The 15,274-nt window shown below is 39.0% G+C and overlaps 1 protein-coding gene across 2 annotated transcripts in view; it reads left to right on the forward strand.

The window, feature by feature from the left end:
- Positions 1-3,095: 3,095 nt before the first annotated feature.
- The window catches only part of raraa (retinoic acid receptor, alpha a), a 124,640-nt gene continuing 112,461 nt past the window's right edge, over positions 3,096-15,274 (forward strand). The window contains exon 1 of one of the 2 annotated variants that reach the window (XM_034057222.3): positions 3,096-3,373. The gene's annotated coding sequence lies outside the window, so the exon portion shown is untranslated. The remainder of the gene's footprint in view (positions 3,374-15,274) is intronic. The other variant, XM_034057224.3, reaches the window with a different exon arrangement.

Consider the following 15,274-nt stretch of genomic DNA (forward strand, 5'->3'; position numbering starts at 1 on the left):
TCCAGTTTTACAGGCTGTGATTTCCACCAAATTAGTGGCCTTGGTTTTAATTGCAGTTTATAAAGAGTTTATTAGCGGGGGGGTTTGGGTGTTAGCTCTCTTGGCTCCGAATGCACTGTTATATAATCCCTACCGGGGTTTAGCATGGTTAAATCTGTTTCTAACATGTATCCCTGTCCTCTGACGTGTCAGATTTTGACAGTTTTATCATCTTGCTTTTGATGTGCTGCACTGTCCTCCCACTCTCTCTCTCTCTCTCTCTCTCTGGCTCCTGTTTGTTTACTGAAGCAGCGATCCTGTCCTGAGTATTTGTTATTGACACCACTCCACACCAGGGAGGTTAAGTGATTTGCTCAGGGTCACACAATGAGTCAGTGGCTGAGGCGGGATTTGAACCGGGGACCTCCTGGTTACAAGCCCTTTTCTTTAACCATTGGACCACACAGCCTTCTCTATTGAGGCAGCCTTTATACTGAGACTAAAGCGAGACTGCAATTCAAAAACCTAGTATGTGACACACGTGTAATTGTGTGTAAAAAAAATAGGAGTTAGTTAAAGACTGGCTAAACGGTTCTGAGACCCCCCCAACCCCCAACCCCCCAATCCCCCAACCCCCAACCCCCAGGTTCGGTTTGAAGTTCTGGGATTCGGGCAGCGCAGGGTTAACTCCGTCTGCTGCTCACATCTGGGATTCATTGGTAAGATTCCTGCAGGCTTACCGCATGTTTTCAGATGCATTAAAACCACGCAAGTTGCTTCTGCTGTCAGGAGCATGACATTTTTTATTTTTTTGAGTAAATGGAACACTGGTGGTTTCTAGGAGCTGGTTGCACGGGGGTCCAACAAAAAAATGATGAATTTCATATCGACGGGACGACCCCCTCTGTTAAGACACTCGCTTTGCTGGTTCAGTATAGAAATAAGAAAGAAAGAACGAGTGAACGAACTAATGAAAAAAAGACCCCATGGCTTGGGTGAATTTATAGCCAGTGATAAGATCTGTTGAGCAAGCATATGTCTGTGTTCTGTAACTTCACCCAACTGAAGAAACAAGAGACTCACAAGAGCAGCTCCTTCACTGCATGTGCTTTACCAGACCCACACACACTGCAACACAGACACTGCAACACAGACACTAACACAGACACACTGCAACACAGACACTGCAACACACACACACACACTGCAACACACACTGCAACACAGACACTGCAACACACACACATACACTGCAACACAGACACTAACACACACACTGCAACACAGATACTGCGACACACACACACACTGCAACACAGACACTGCAACACAGACACTAACACAGACACACTGCAACACAGACACTGCAACACACACACACACTGCAACACAGACACTGCAACACACACTGCAACACAGACACTGACACACACACTGCAACACAGATACTGCGACACACACACACTGCAACACAGACACTGCAACACACACTGCAACACAGACACTAACACACACACTGCAACACAGACACTGCAACACACACACTGCAACACAGACACTGCAACACACACTGCAACAGATACACTTCAACACAGATACACTGCAACACACACACTAACTCACACTAATACACACACTGCAACAGACACTGCAACACACACACTGCAACACATACAGTAACACATACTAACACACACACACTGCAACACACACACTGCAACACACACTACCACGCACACTAACACACACACACTGCAACACAGACACACTAACACACACTGCAAAACACACACATTGCAACACAGACACACTGCAACACAGACACTAACACACACACTGCAAGACAGACACACTGCAACACACACAGTGCAACACACACACTAACACACACTGCAACACACACACTAACACACACACTAACACACACTGCAACATGCACACACTGCAACACACACACACTGCAACACCGACACTGCAACACACACACTGAAACATACACACATTGAAACATACACATACAGACAGAGACACACACATATACACTGAAACACAGACACACACACACTGACCCACTGAACACACACACACACTGAAACACACTCACAAACACAGGCACATACAATGACACACAGACACTGAATCATACACACACTCAGACACAGAGACACTGAAACACACACACAGGCACGTACAGAGACACACTTAAACACACACAAACACTGTTAAACAAGTTACTGCACAGCTCTATATATTTAGCATGTAAGTGTTTATGTGTGTTGTTTTTTAAAAGAGAGCATTGCCCATGAAATTGAAACTGAACTAATCCCTGTTAATAAATAATGCTGTTGTAAAGCACAGAGAAGTCTGGTAAAGCACAGAGAGGAATGGTAAAGCATAGGGAAGCATTGTAAAGCACAGAGATGTATGGTAAAGCACAGGGAAGCATTGTAAAGCACAGAGAGGTCTGGTAAAGCATAGGGAAGCATTGTAAAGCACAGAGAGGTCTGGTAAAGCATAGGCAAGCATTGTAAAGCACAGAGGTATGGTAAAGCATAGGGAAGCATTGTAAAGCACAGAGAGGAATGGTAAAGCATAGGGAAGCATTGTAAAGCACAGAGAGGTCTGATAAAGCATAGGGAAGCATTGTAAAGCACAGAGAGGTATGGTAAAGCATAGGGAAGCATTGTAAAGCACAGAGAGGTATGGTAAAGCATTTTAAAAAGCAAACCATGGTAATGTAACCCTTCTAAAATGTTCCCACAGTATATATATATATATATATATATATATATATATATATATATATATATATATATATATATATATATAAAGGTAGTTATTTTAATAACCATTATAATCACATGTAAGTATATTTCAGTATATTTGTTCCAACGATAGATGCAAAATGTAACACAATTAAATAAAAGCTTTTTTTGACATACATTCCGCCTTGTTCTTTCTGAGACTAAAAACATTACTCAAGTAAAAAAACATTCTGCCCATGTAGAGTTAACGGATGGGGGAGGTCAGTCTGCTCCTCCTCGCTGATTGGCTGCATGGTTTGGGGGTGGGGGAATGGGCGGGGCCGGGCAACCCCTTGCCAGGGCGGTGTTGGGTTTCACTTGGCAGCACGTGACCGAAATGGCTGCTGGTGCCGTTTCTGCAGCTCCGCTGTGTTCGAGACTGCCGCAGTAGCGCGCTCCGTCAGTAACCGTCTCTCCGCGAGCTCAGTCTCTCTCAGCCGGAGAGGTGAGCGGCAGCGTCAGCCGCCCACTCGCCGCTAGTAACCAGCACACAGAAGACAAAATAATAATAATAAATAAAACTCGACAAAACTTTCACTAGACAAGAAGAGGAGAGAAGGAGAAGGTGAGGAGGAGTCAACAGGTTCCAGGTATTTTTAATTTAATTTTTTTTATTTAACTTATATGTATTATAATATCGACAGTGTCTGCTACTTACTTTATATACCAACTGCGGAAAGAGGATGGTGAATGCGGTGAATATCTAAGTACATTGATTGTTTATGGCGTTGGAAACGTCAAGTTAGTCGTGTGTCTGTCCTGTTGAGGTACCGGCGTTTTACTGTGACAGCAAACTGCCAATGTCTCTTGTGCAGCCGAGTGATTTCAAAGTCAAAGCACTCCTCTCTCTCTCTCTCTCTCTCACTCTCTCTTTCTCTCTCCCTTTCCAATGTCTGCCTTTCAGCACGATTTTATCAAGCTGCACAGTTCAGGTTAACTGTACAGTAACTAGTTCACAAGGCAAGCTGTTATCCTACGCTGACTGCATCATTACATTCCTGCCTCTGTTACTAGTGTTACTTACACTGTGTGTCAAAGTGAGTTGTATGGCTAAATTATGGTATGTAATCGCATGGAAAAAAAAGTTAAGGTCAGACATCATAATCAATATTTTATTAATACACCCCCGTCTCTTTTGTTGTGTGCAGTATCCAACAGTTATCGTAAGCCGGGTTTGGTGTTTAATGTCTTTGGCCTTCTCTAAACCCTTTTTTAAATCTCGAATTAGGCTATTTTCATATATATATTTACTTTATTGTGTGCTTGAATATTTTCTTTGTGTCTACCATCACCTGGTATATAATGCACAGCACTTTCAATATATAATTCCTATATAATGTTTTTATTTCAGTTTATTGCAAGTTAATGCTGCAGACAGTTATTTCAATTATTATACATTACCCATGTTCATGCTTTTTTTGGTTTATTTATTTATTTGTTTATTATGTTTTATGGTTTATATAAGGTCCTAAAACTCTCTGTTAATCCTTGTTGTACTTATTCATTTGTATATTTAACTCAGTTTTGTTGTGTAAGCGACACAGAAAGTTGCCCTCACCCCGCTGCTCATGTATAATGTGTAGGACAGTGTATTTGAACTTCAGCTAAGCTGTTTGATCAAGCGCTATCATCACCTGGGCGAATTCACATTAGTCTCCGGCTAAGAGAACACCCCTTGGGAAGCAAGCGAAGTGTTCTCTTAGGCGAAGTGTTCTTTAAGATGGAGTTGACCACCGGACACAGTATGAATCAAATAAATAAATAATTATTACTTGTCATGACGCACGTGCATCAACATATGAAATGAACAGAATAAGTAAGAGAAAAGCAGTAGGCAAGTGTGTGTTCATAAACTGTCAAACTTAATTACCACAGCACCCCTATTTAAAAAAAAAAAAAGTGTTCTTTTAAGCAAAATTCCTGTTCCTTTAAGCAGAGCATTTACAATAAGTGTTCTCTTAGGAGGTGTTCCTATACGCAGAGACTACTGTAATATAAACTGGTATTGGCTGTTGTAAACTCTTGATTATCGTGTTGCCTTAAATGATCATGTTGCTAGTTGCCAACACGCATTGCTGTTTAATAACCATACCTGACAGTTCTCCAAAGCGAAAAAAAAGGTTTTTGGTTTTCTGTAAATGTTAATCTGTGGTTTTAAGGAGGCCACGGGTGCTGGTTTCACGCTCGGCTCCAGTGTTACTGATCATTCAGAACAGAACACGATTTTTTCTGTGGTGTGCTTTGATCATTCAGTCACTATATTACAGGTCAGAACTACAGTTATATCTGTCCCTCGCAATTTTAGATCTTGCTAATGAGTAAAATAACTGTCTAGACTGTGTGTTTATACACCAATATACAAATACCAGTACATGGAAAATGCTTTCAGATTCAAAGAAATAGAGTGCAGTTACCTTTTTGCACTTTATTCTTCCTGCCTGATCAGAACTGTAAACCAGATGACTTTTTGCTGTGTGAGTTATTTTTGAAGGTTCATTTTTATTTATATATTTATATATTAGAACTGCACTAAAGATCAGAGTGGAGATGACTAAAACAGGAGATGTGACTAAAACAGTGATGACATTATTCACATTTTTTGTGGCTGGGTAAATCAGCTTTTGATCAAAGATTATTGTTTTCCCTCTTAACTGGTTTCCTGCCCTAGGCTTTATTCCTGAATTATCCTGCTACAAAACCTGCAGTGCACATGCATTGTGAGTTCAGGCCCTGTCTGTATGTTGGGGATACCTATGGTGTACCCCAGATCTTCAACACATTTGTTTGTAAATCCTTACGTGCATGCCTTGTATTAAAAAAACCCAAAACAAAACAAAAAATCTAGAGAGTGTTAATGTAAAGTTATTCCTGTCTCAAAAAAAAAACCCAGAATGGTGCAACTTAAGGGGTTTTGATTTATCATGTGAAATTGGGGTTTAACCCTAATTTAAAAAAAATAAATTGTCGGGATATATATCTGTCTTTATCAGTCAGACATTAACTGGGATTCTTCCACCCCAGTCTGTTAGTCTACAGACGAGTCCTCTGGGGTGGTCCATACTGAAAAATGCTGAGAACCACCAGGCTACGCAATAACGCTGGGATTTTATTTTGTCCTATTTTTTTAGGGTTTTATAAATAGGAGCTTGTTCATCTCCAGGGGAAGATGAAGTGAGTCAATGCAGGCGTGGGGTTCTGTACTTCAGTGGTTAGGAAGCGGAACGAGAATGAGGAAGGGAAGGCTTTGGGTTCGAGCCAAGTCACTGGCACGCACAGTGCTTTCGCACCTCGACTGACGGAGTCCCCCGCTGTGAAAAAGAGATGTGGTTGACAAGTCAGAAAACAATTCTGGAGGTCGTTTTTGTGCAGTTTATACCCCTGTAATGAGTTCTTTGCAGAGAGAGAGCGTGTCACTGTGTAATTGTAAATTCAAACATGATGCAAAAGAAGTGAGGGTTGCCCAACTTGAATATTTTTTTTTCCAGCAGAGAACAAAAACTTTTTATTCAGAATTTGTTTACTTCTAAGGCAAGGGACAGGAACCTTTTGTCAGTACTTACTTATCTATCATTTAGTGTAAACAGGTAGTTAAATATATATTGCTGTGTGATGTACCGATTCTGTGAGCAGCAGACAGGTTTGTCTAGTTACAATAAGATAGACGGGTGTAGCATTTGCATTTCTATTGGTTAAACCACAAAACTTTGACACACAGCAGCAGTTTCCTCGCTCTGAGAGATTCACATGTTTTGGTAAGTGTGTCACGGGTACAGAAGTTGACAAAGTCACGGTGCTGGCTGCCTGCATTATTTCCAAACACTGGTGATAGCAAAAAGAGATTACATACTAAAGGATTATGCAAAACCTTGGCACTGTTTTTTCGGGGAGGGGAAAAAAAAAAAAAAAAAGATGCTAAACTTCTTAGCTAAAAGGAAACGAGCTGATTAGTAATGTTTAAAAAGGGACTAGACTGACTCAAAACACCTGTTATTTTTAGCTTGCTTTTGAAATGTTGGCACTTTGCTGCTCCTGAAATGTGAGTAGCAATGGACTGGCTGCATATAGATAGTATGCATGAGGCAATTCAGTGACATGTTTACTGAATAAAACCAATTTATGTTTTAACAATAAACAAGTTATGCTAGTAAAAAAAAATGGAGACCATTAGTCTCAGTGTTTTTAATACTGTCTCAGTCAAGAACTGGGTGAGAATTATCATGACAAAACTAGTTAACAAAATCAACAAATGAGTTAGCTAAAGCAAAGTAAATCAATAAAACTCACTTTACACAATCTCTTCTGTGCACTATTTGAAAACAGAAGAACAACATCTATTGATTTTAATTTTGAATTGTTATCGGCTAATATGTATAACTGCATCGGCGCGTTATTTATTATTATTTCTTTTCTTGGTTCCCAGTTACAGTTTCCTACAGCACTTGCACAGACACAAAAAATGAGCTGTTCACATGGTTTGTTGGGTCGTGAATAACAGGACAGGATGTATTTATTTGGCGGTGCCAGTGCACCTTTGATCACAGAGTTCTGATTACGGAGATTAACTTATCAACCATCCCCTAATGAAGTCAGAGACGAGGCTGCGTGTGGTTTGAGCGTGAGAAGCAGAAGTCTTATGAAAACCACAGCAGTGACTTGGACCACAGATTCCCACAGAGAGAAAAAGAGATTGGGGACCAAAGCTGAGAACTGTATGAGACTGTGTTTGTGATCATCAGTGTCAGGGCTCTGTAGGTGAAATTAATTTTTCAGCTCTTAAAGAATGATTAAAAAATAGTTTAATGACGGCTGCGAATTGCAGGTTTCAGTGCCTTCACTTCATAATGTGATGACCAGGTTTTGCTGTTTAGTCTCCCCACTTATTAAAGGAGCTGCTATATATATATATATTATATATATATATATATATATATATATATATATATATATATATATATATATATATATATATATATATATATAATCTATATTACACACACACACACACTACCTTGTTGAGATTTGTTAATTATGTAATCACTAGTAATCTGTGTAATCCGGCCTCTGCTATATCCGCTCGGAACTAAACAGACTTATTCCAGGAATTATACAACCTGTAATAAGTCTTGCAGATAAGTGACGTAATTACCTGCTGGACTGGAAGATATCCTGGTTAGGCAGCCATTAAGGGAAGTCGTTTGCGTTAACCAGTTCAGAGCTGGTTTCGCATGGGGCTGATTGCCTGCGTTCCCCAGTGTACTGAGTGTTTCTCTGATTCTTTATAGCAATAAGAAACAGACGTTCAGTGCTGTGTCTCGTGAATGCTGATACTGCCTTGCAGTATATTCAGTGCTTTCTGCTGTCTAAAAAGATGATATTTGGGACTAACTGGTATTAGATAGGTTCCTGTGGGAGCTGAACCAGTTAAATCCCTTCTTTTGCATCGCTTTGATGGTATTAAATAATCTTTAGGAGTCAAAGTACAAAGTGTCCTGTGTTTGCAGTCAAGAGAGCAATTAGGTCAGAAAATAATATGGAGAGGTTGAGACTGCCTTGTGTCTTAAAGAGGCCGTGTGCCCTTTTCTTTTTCTCAAAAGGCCCAGTTAATTACAACAGGGAAGAGGAAAGTGGTAGTTGGATTCTGAGCAGTAGGTCGTAACAAAACAAAAAAGAGACTGAAGTGCACTGTAGCAAGTTCTCAGGAATTTCAGATCAGTAACACATGGACTGGTCTATTGGATTTCTTTTTTTATTTAATACCGTGGGATTTATCAAGCATTATACTTGAAATTCAGCAGCAGTGTGGAGTAGTGGTTAGGGCACTGGACTCTTGACCGGAGGGTTGTGGGTTCAATCCCCAGTGGGGGACACTGCTGTTGTACCCTTGAGCAAGTAAAAATTGCTCCAGTAAAAACCCAACTGTATAAATGGGCAATTGTATGTAAAAAAATAATGTGATAATTGTATAATGTGAAATAATGTATAATGTGATATCTTGTAACAATTGTAAGTCGCCCTGGATAAGGGCGTCTGCTAAGAAATGAATAATAATAATAATAAATTCACTAGGGTATCATTAGGGCGACTGATCTTTCCATTCTGGGGAATAGCAAATTCTGTTTTTCAAAAATGACCAATTCTGTTTTTTCCCCCACTTCAGACAAAAAAAAAATGTAATAAAAATAAAACTCACTCGTCCAGCGTTCTGTCTGTCTAACTTTACTTTCATTTTGACAGTATATAAAACCGTCCCTGATTGGTAGTTGGAGATGTCAGTCATTTGGAATGCTAGTTCCTGCCGTGCAAGATATGCTGTGGCATCAGTTGAGCCTTCTAATGTGGCCCTGTTCTTTCTCACACTTTCGTTGTGTTTTGCTACTTGAATTCGTGCTCCCTCATCAATGACATGCTCATGTAAAATTTTCATGAAATGGGTTTCTTTTTTTTTCTGGTCTAAAGACATTTTTATTTATTTTTTTGCCTAAGTGCAGTGCACACAGGACAGCGAAGGAATAAAAAAGCCTATCTACAGAAGGAAGATGCATCGCTTTCTTTTTATTTTTCTGTCTGTACTTGTCTGGTATGCTTTGGCCCTAAAATAGGTGAATTTCGTGGTGACCCCTCAATTTCCTGATTTCCGCGAAATAGCGATTTAGGTAGACCCCTAGTTATAGCAGATAACAGTTTGTAATGGAGGCATATCTCTTCTGATGAAAAAAACTATCTGGGCTCCTCCAATTAAAACCCGTGCTCAGATCACATGATCTGCTACTGATCGTACTGTGTTTTAATGTATTGGAGACTTGCCTCCCCTGATGAAAAAAAAAAACTTCTCTGGGCGATCTCCGTTCATCATTTGAAAATACTATATCCCAATTAAACTAAGTGACGTCCCAATTAGACAACATAAATAGCATTAGGAAGAACCGTCTCCCAGAGTTGTATCCCATTTAAGCAGAAATTCCTATTTATCAGTGTCCTGATTAGGCAACACCTACTGTACTGCTGTTAAGAGCGTCTCTCAGCAGCCAGATTTGCTGTTAATTTAGGAATGTTGAATCTAGGGTTTAGATTAATTTATATTTTTCTTAAATTTTTGCCTATAATTTTATTTTATTGAACATTATGCTACACAACTATGTAACCCCACTGATATCTTATCTTAATATATAAAGATGAAAGTTTGTCTGTCTGTCTGTTCCTTTATGCATTCGGACTCCGCAGGTGCCAGTGCAACCAAACTTTCCATGGCCTCTTTCATCCAGAGGAAGGTCGAGGGCTATTTTGACCCCCGGGGTACTTTATTTAGTAACCCCATTGCTGGATCACTACAGTAGCCATGTATCTCAAATTAAAGAAACCCACAAAACCAAAAAATAAAAAGAACAAACATTTAAAAAAAATTTAAAATGGCAAAAACCAAAAACAAAACACCCAAGATCGGTAACTTATAGGAAACCACAAGGCTACCGTTCCCCAATTTGTCATGCATGAAATATTGAAATATTGAATTTCCCTGGGCAAAGCTGGGTACTTCAGCTAGTACTATATATTTAAGAATTATATAGGCTAGTTAAATAAGAATAATAATTAGCTAATCATAATGTGACATAATTTCATCCGATACAAAGACATTTCAAATGGCTGCATTACATCAGTATAGTAATATCTAAGAATTTATCAATGGTGTTACAAGAAATAAAGGGTTACAAAATAAAAAGAACAATAATAATCTGATGCCGGTCTGCCCCTGCCTATTGAGTTTTTCCACAGACAACAATAACTTCTACAGAGCCTTAACTTGCCAAGACATCCCAAGGCGCTTCAGAAAAAGAAACACAAAGATTTAATTATCCACCCTGTGGAGCTCCATTACCTATTAAAAGCAGGCGTACTTCACTGGAGACCCAGATTCAAGGGCTGACATGCCTCATTATCCTGCAGTGAGCTTCCCGAACTGGTTCATTTAGAAACATAACCAAGCATCTGCCAAGGTATTGTAAACGCAGCAGTCTAAAAGATGACCTTAAGAGTGTTTCTTTTGGGTTAGTTGAGCCTGACTGGATACCATCCCAGAACACACGCCACGCTCCGATTTCTCATACAGCCTGTGTCTTCATAATACTTTTATTTTTATTTTTTTATTATTACGACGGATTATGTCATTATCTGGGCTCTGTTGCCGTGGTAACATCGACATATTCCTCTGGATTAAGTCATTTCGGTTGAGGGATTTAACTTTTTTTTTTTTTTTTTTACCAAAAATAAAATCTTGTTCAATGAGTTCTCTCACTAGTATGACCAGAGCTTGTATCTAATCTAATCATTTCAGTAGCGTGAGAAAAAACTATCCCTTAATCGCAGATAACCGGCCACCCCTCTCTGTCTCTCTCTTGAAATCTCAGAATAAATAATGACTGTGTATATATTTATTTTCCTGGGGCTGATATCAGCAGGGAGACGGGCTGCATTGCCTTTCAGGACTCTCATAATGAATGGCTTCCATTCCATTTTAGTTCATTTTCCCTGGGACAGTGTCATTAAGTTTGACAGATGATACGTTTCTCCCTTTGAAACGGCAATCTTAAGCACATTGTCATTGAAAATGTGATCTACCCCCCCAATCCCTTCTCACCCAGCGCCCTGGGATACACTCTTAATATTCCAGTTTAAATGGGATCTAAAGGCTGTGGATTTAACCCTTTAAGTGCACACCAGTTGTAGGGTTTTACAACAGCTGTAGAGAAAACTGCAGTTAACTCCCTCAATATCTGCTGTATGTTTCCTGGCACCAGTGTTTAGGACTCGAGATGTAGGTCAATCCAAGGAAGAGTGCCAGAGTGGATTAACAACAGTGACCAATACCCAGAGAAGGGAGAGGGGATAATAAACTTTAAACAGGATTAAACTACTGGTTGTCTCTTGGAGAAAGTATAGCATCGATATATAGCATCGATATATAGCATCTATATTATGTAACATAACTGCACTCCACTTGTTCGTTTGCCCCTTTAAAAACTTCCAGCCGGCACAGAAATTGAAGGTTTCAGCGCCGATGTGCACTTTTAATAATAGAAAAATAAACAAAACAAAAATAAACACCTAGCTCTTCTGAGCACTTACTAAACAATAGCAGGTCCCTGACTAACTCGCAGGATGGCTAAGCTGTTTACCTGACACACAAACAAAGACTTTTTCACACAGTTTTAACCAAAACCCTATGGTTCTTTTAATACCTTTTTTACCCTCTTACCAGCTCCCTGATGATCTCTGTCTTAATGGAGCTTCAAGCTCTCTTTATAGTCTATGGCTGTTCCCAATTGACACCAATTATCTCATTTGGGAACAGCCACATTCTCACATGTTTTTGGTAGGAAAGATTTTTAACCCCCTCTTTGCCTTGTGCTATATATAAATAAAATATTACAGGTGAACCTGCTTTATATTATGATTGCTGTGCAGACATAATTCGTGATATAAAGCTGGTCATGATATAAACTGGGTTTCATGTTTGCCTATGACAGCACATCACGAGTGTAAGGGGGAAAAAAGAAAGCAGCATTAACTGCAGCGGACTTAGGCAAAACAAACTTAATTTAACAGTCACTGCAACAAGCAGGTAAAATAATAATGATAATAATATTAATTTACGATTGTAAAGTGACCAGAGATTGGATGTGCCTCCATGATACATCAACAAACGCTTGCACAGTTTGCATTCAACTTTTTTTTTTGGTCGTCTGGGCATTTAACAAAAAAAATCCTAAACAGCAGAGGGGTTTCGAGACATTTCTTTCAATACAGTTTACGCTATAGGCTACAGCGCTTTGCTGTCGAGATGGGTAATAATGAAGAAATTTGCTTCTGGTTAACACGAGCTAGAGGGGCTTTTCAAAATTAAAATGTTAAGTGTAAGCATATATTTTGTATGTTTCAAACATATTCTACCACAGCACTTCTCTTACACTGTCTTGTACACTAGGCATTGAGTACATATTTTACTGAAGCACTACAACCGCTATAGGTACTCTCACCAGTGCTCTGGCATAATATACCCTGCTTCATACATGACAGCGGCGCCATATTGAGTTTCTACGTATAAAGATTTGGTAGTGGATTTTAATACAACATCTTTTGTTTAAGTAATATGCATTATACAAATCAAAAGATCGAATTTTGCATGCAACATCTAATGTGTGATTTATAGTATTCACACATTGTCCAAACGATTTCTGTTAACAGAGAAAAAAATACAGTGAGTTAATGGCGTCTGACGAGCCTTCGAAGGTTTAAAACAATCTTCGTATTCCTGGCTAGCGAACAAACCTTTGAACCTTCTAATACAGACCTAATTATATCATTAACTGAAACAAAACATGAATTGTGGACTGATGGGGCTATTAATTAGGCTTTGCACTTAGTTTTATTTTGTGTATGCATTTGTATAAGACTGACTATGTTAAAAAAGAAAAATGTGGTGATCTTGGTGTTTTGTAACTAAACTGTATCCCATTAAGACCGAGTGGTTTCTGAAAAATCATGATAATAAACGGGGTATGATATTAAGTATATATATAGTAAAATTAGATAAACTTTAGATGAGAATAATTTTATTTATTTATTTTTTTACACTCCTGTAACTTCTAACACTATTGGTAGACTAAATTAGGCTAAAAATGATAAATCTATTTTGTGGATATACCTAGATGGCGTGTTTGTTAAACAGAATTACTCACATTTATTAATTTTATTTATTTATTTATTTATTTATTTATTTGTTTGTTTGTTTGTCATCCATCTGTCGAACCCCTTCTGGGCCTGTGTGTCCTGTCCTCCAGGCCTGCTTATTGGAGTGACACAGACTCTCTTGGATGGTTCGGAGTGGGGTAATGACCCAGAACTATCTCTCTCTCTCTCTCTCTCTCTCTCTCTCTGGCTGCAGCCTTGCACTGGCTGACAGGGGCAAGCATGCTCCCAGCGTTATCATCATCATCATCATCATCATCACCCGGTCCGCAAGCCAAGTGCCCTGCGAGTCTAGCACTCTGTCCCAACAAAGTGGATTTCATTTCAGGGAGCTGAACTATGGTAATCTGACATCAGAGCCAACCTAATGAGGCAAATCCATCTCTTATGTCTTTTACTTTAGCAGCATTATTTGTTACATGTTAATACTACTAGTAACAATATTCCCCCTCCCCCCCCCCCCCCCCCCCCTTTTACGGGCATGTTAACCAAGGGTGTAACAGTTTCCCTCCCCCCGCCCTTTTTTCTGGAGGTTAAAGGTATTTTTGTTCTTAGCTTTGTTTTTTTCAGTAGCTCGAGTTGAACCCACAGGTTGGGTGAGATACTATGGTTCTAATCCAAGCTCTATCCCCTCAGCCCCCTTCCCCAGCAGAACTGGTATACGTGTAAAGTTTTTGATGGAGGATTAGAGGATATCCTCTTATCCTTATGATGAGGAATGAGCTCTCCCGCTTTCTAAATTGGTGATTCAGAATCTCACTAGATTGATTTCAACCTCTAACCTGAAAGAGGCAGAGCTCCAGATGTGGGTGGGTGTGTGTGAGAGAGAGTGTGTGCAATGATAAATATCTTTAAAAAAGAAAGACACAAGCAGATGCAGATTGAAGACAGACGGAGAGAGAGAGAGAGAGAACATGCAATGATAAATATCTTTAAAAAAAGAGGGGGAGTGGTAGAGTGAGCGAGAGAGGGAGAACATCCAGATTTGGAATAGGAGAAAAAATAAAAAGAGAGAGTAGGAGGCAGAGGTTCCATTATTGGAGTGCAATGATAAATAACTTTTAAAAGGAGAGGGGGGAGAATTAGCATTTTATAAGCACAGAATAAACAAAATATCCTGTTTAGGTCATTGCCTGTTTTCTTTAAAAAGAAAAAAAAAAAAAAGAAATCACATTGTGTTTACAGTTATTTAATTTTACTTTTGGTCCATAAAATAAACTTCATACCTTGAAATTGTATCCACGTTGTGATTTGTCACATTATTTGTACTCCATATATATTATAATATTGCCTCGTCAAACGATAACTTACGCATATAGTTAACTAATGTCACTGTTTAATAAAACGAACCCAGCGTGTGCTTTTTCAAAAATCTTTCTTGCTGTCCCTTATTCTGTTATTACTTATTAGTTAATTTCTTCTAAATTGTACATCATTTAAAAAATGCAGTGAAAAGGCAGGGTGGAAGCATACATATTTATAAACAAACCAGTTAGTGTAACACATTGCATGAAACTTTTGAATGTATCGGTACTGTGCTGGAATTGGCTTTCATTTTCAAAACAGCTCGGTTGTGGTTGTAACCTTATAATTTATAAGGTCATACAATGCAGGATTCAGTGCTAATGTGGCACACATTACTTTTTTTTTTTAAATCGCTTTATAGATGTGTATGATCTGATAGCTACTCCGTCAACAACTGAAGCAGATAAGAGGATAATTTCGTACCACTTAATTTCCACAGATGA

This window comes from Acipenser ruthenus, chromosome 28 (assembly GCF_902713425.1).
Source record: "Acipenser ruthenus chromosome 28, fAciRut3.2 maternal haplotype, whole genome shotgun sequence".
Taxonomy (NCBI): Eukaryota; Metazoa; Chordata; class Actinopteri; order Acipenseriformes; family Acipenseridae; genus Acipenser; species Acipenser ruthenus.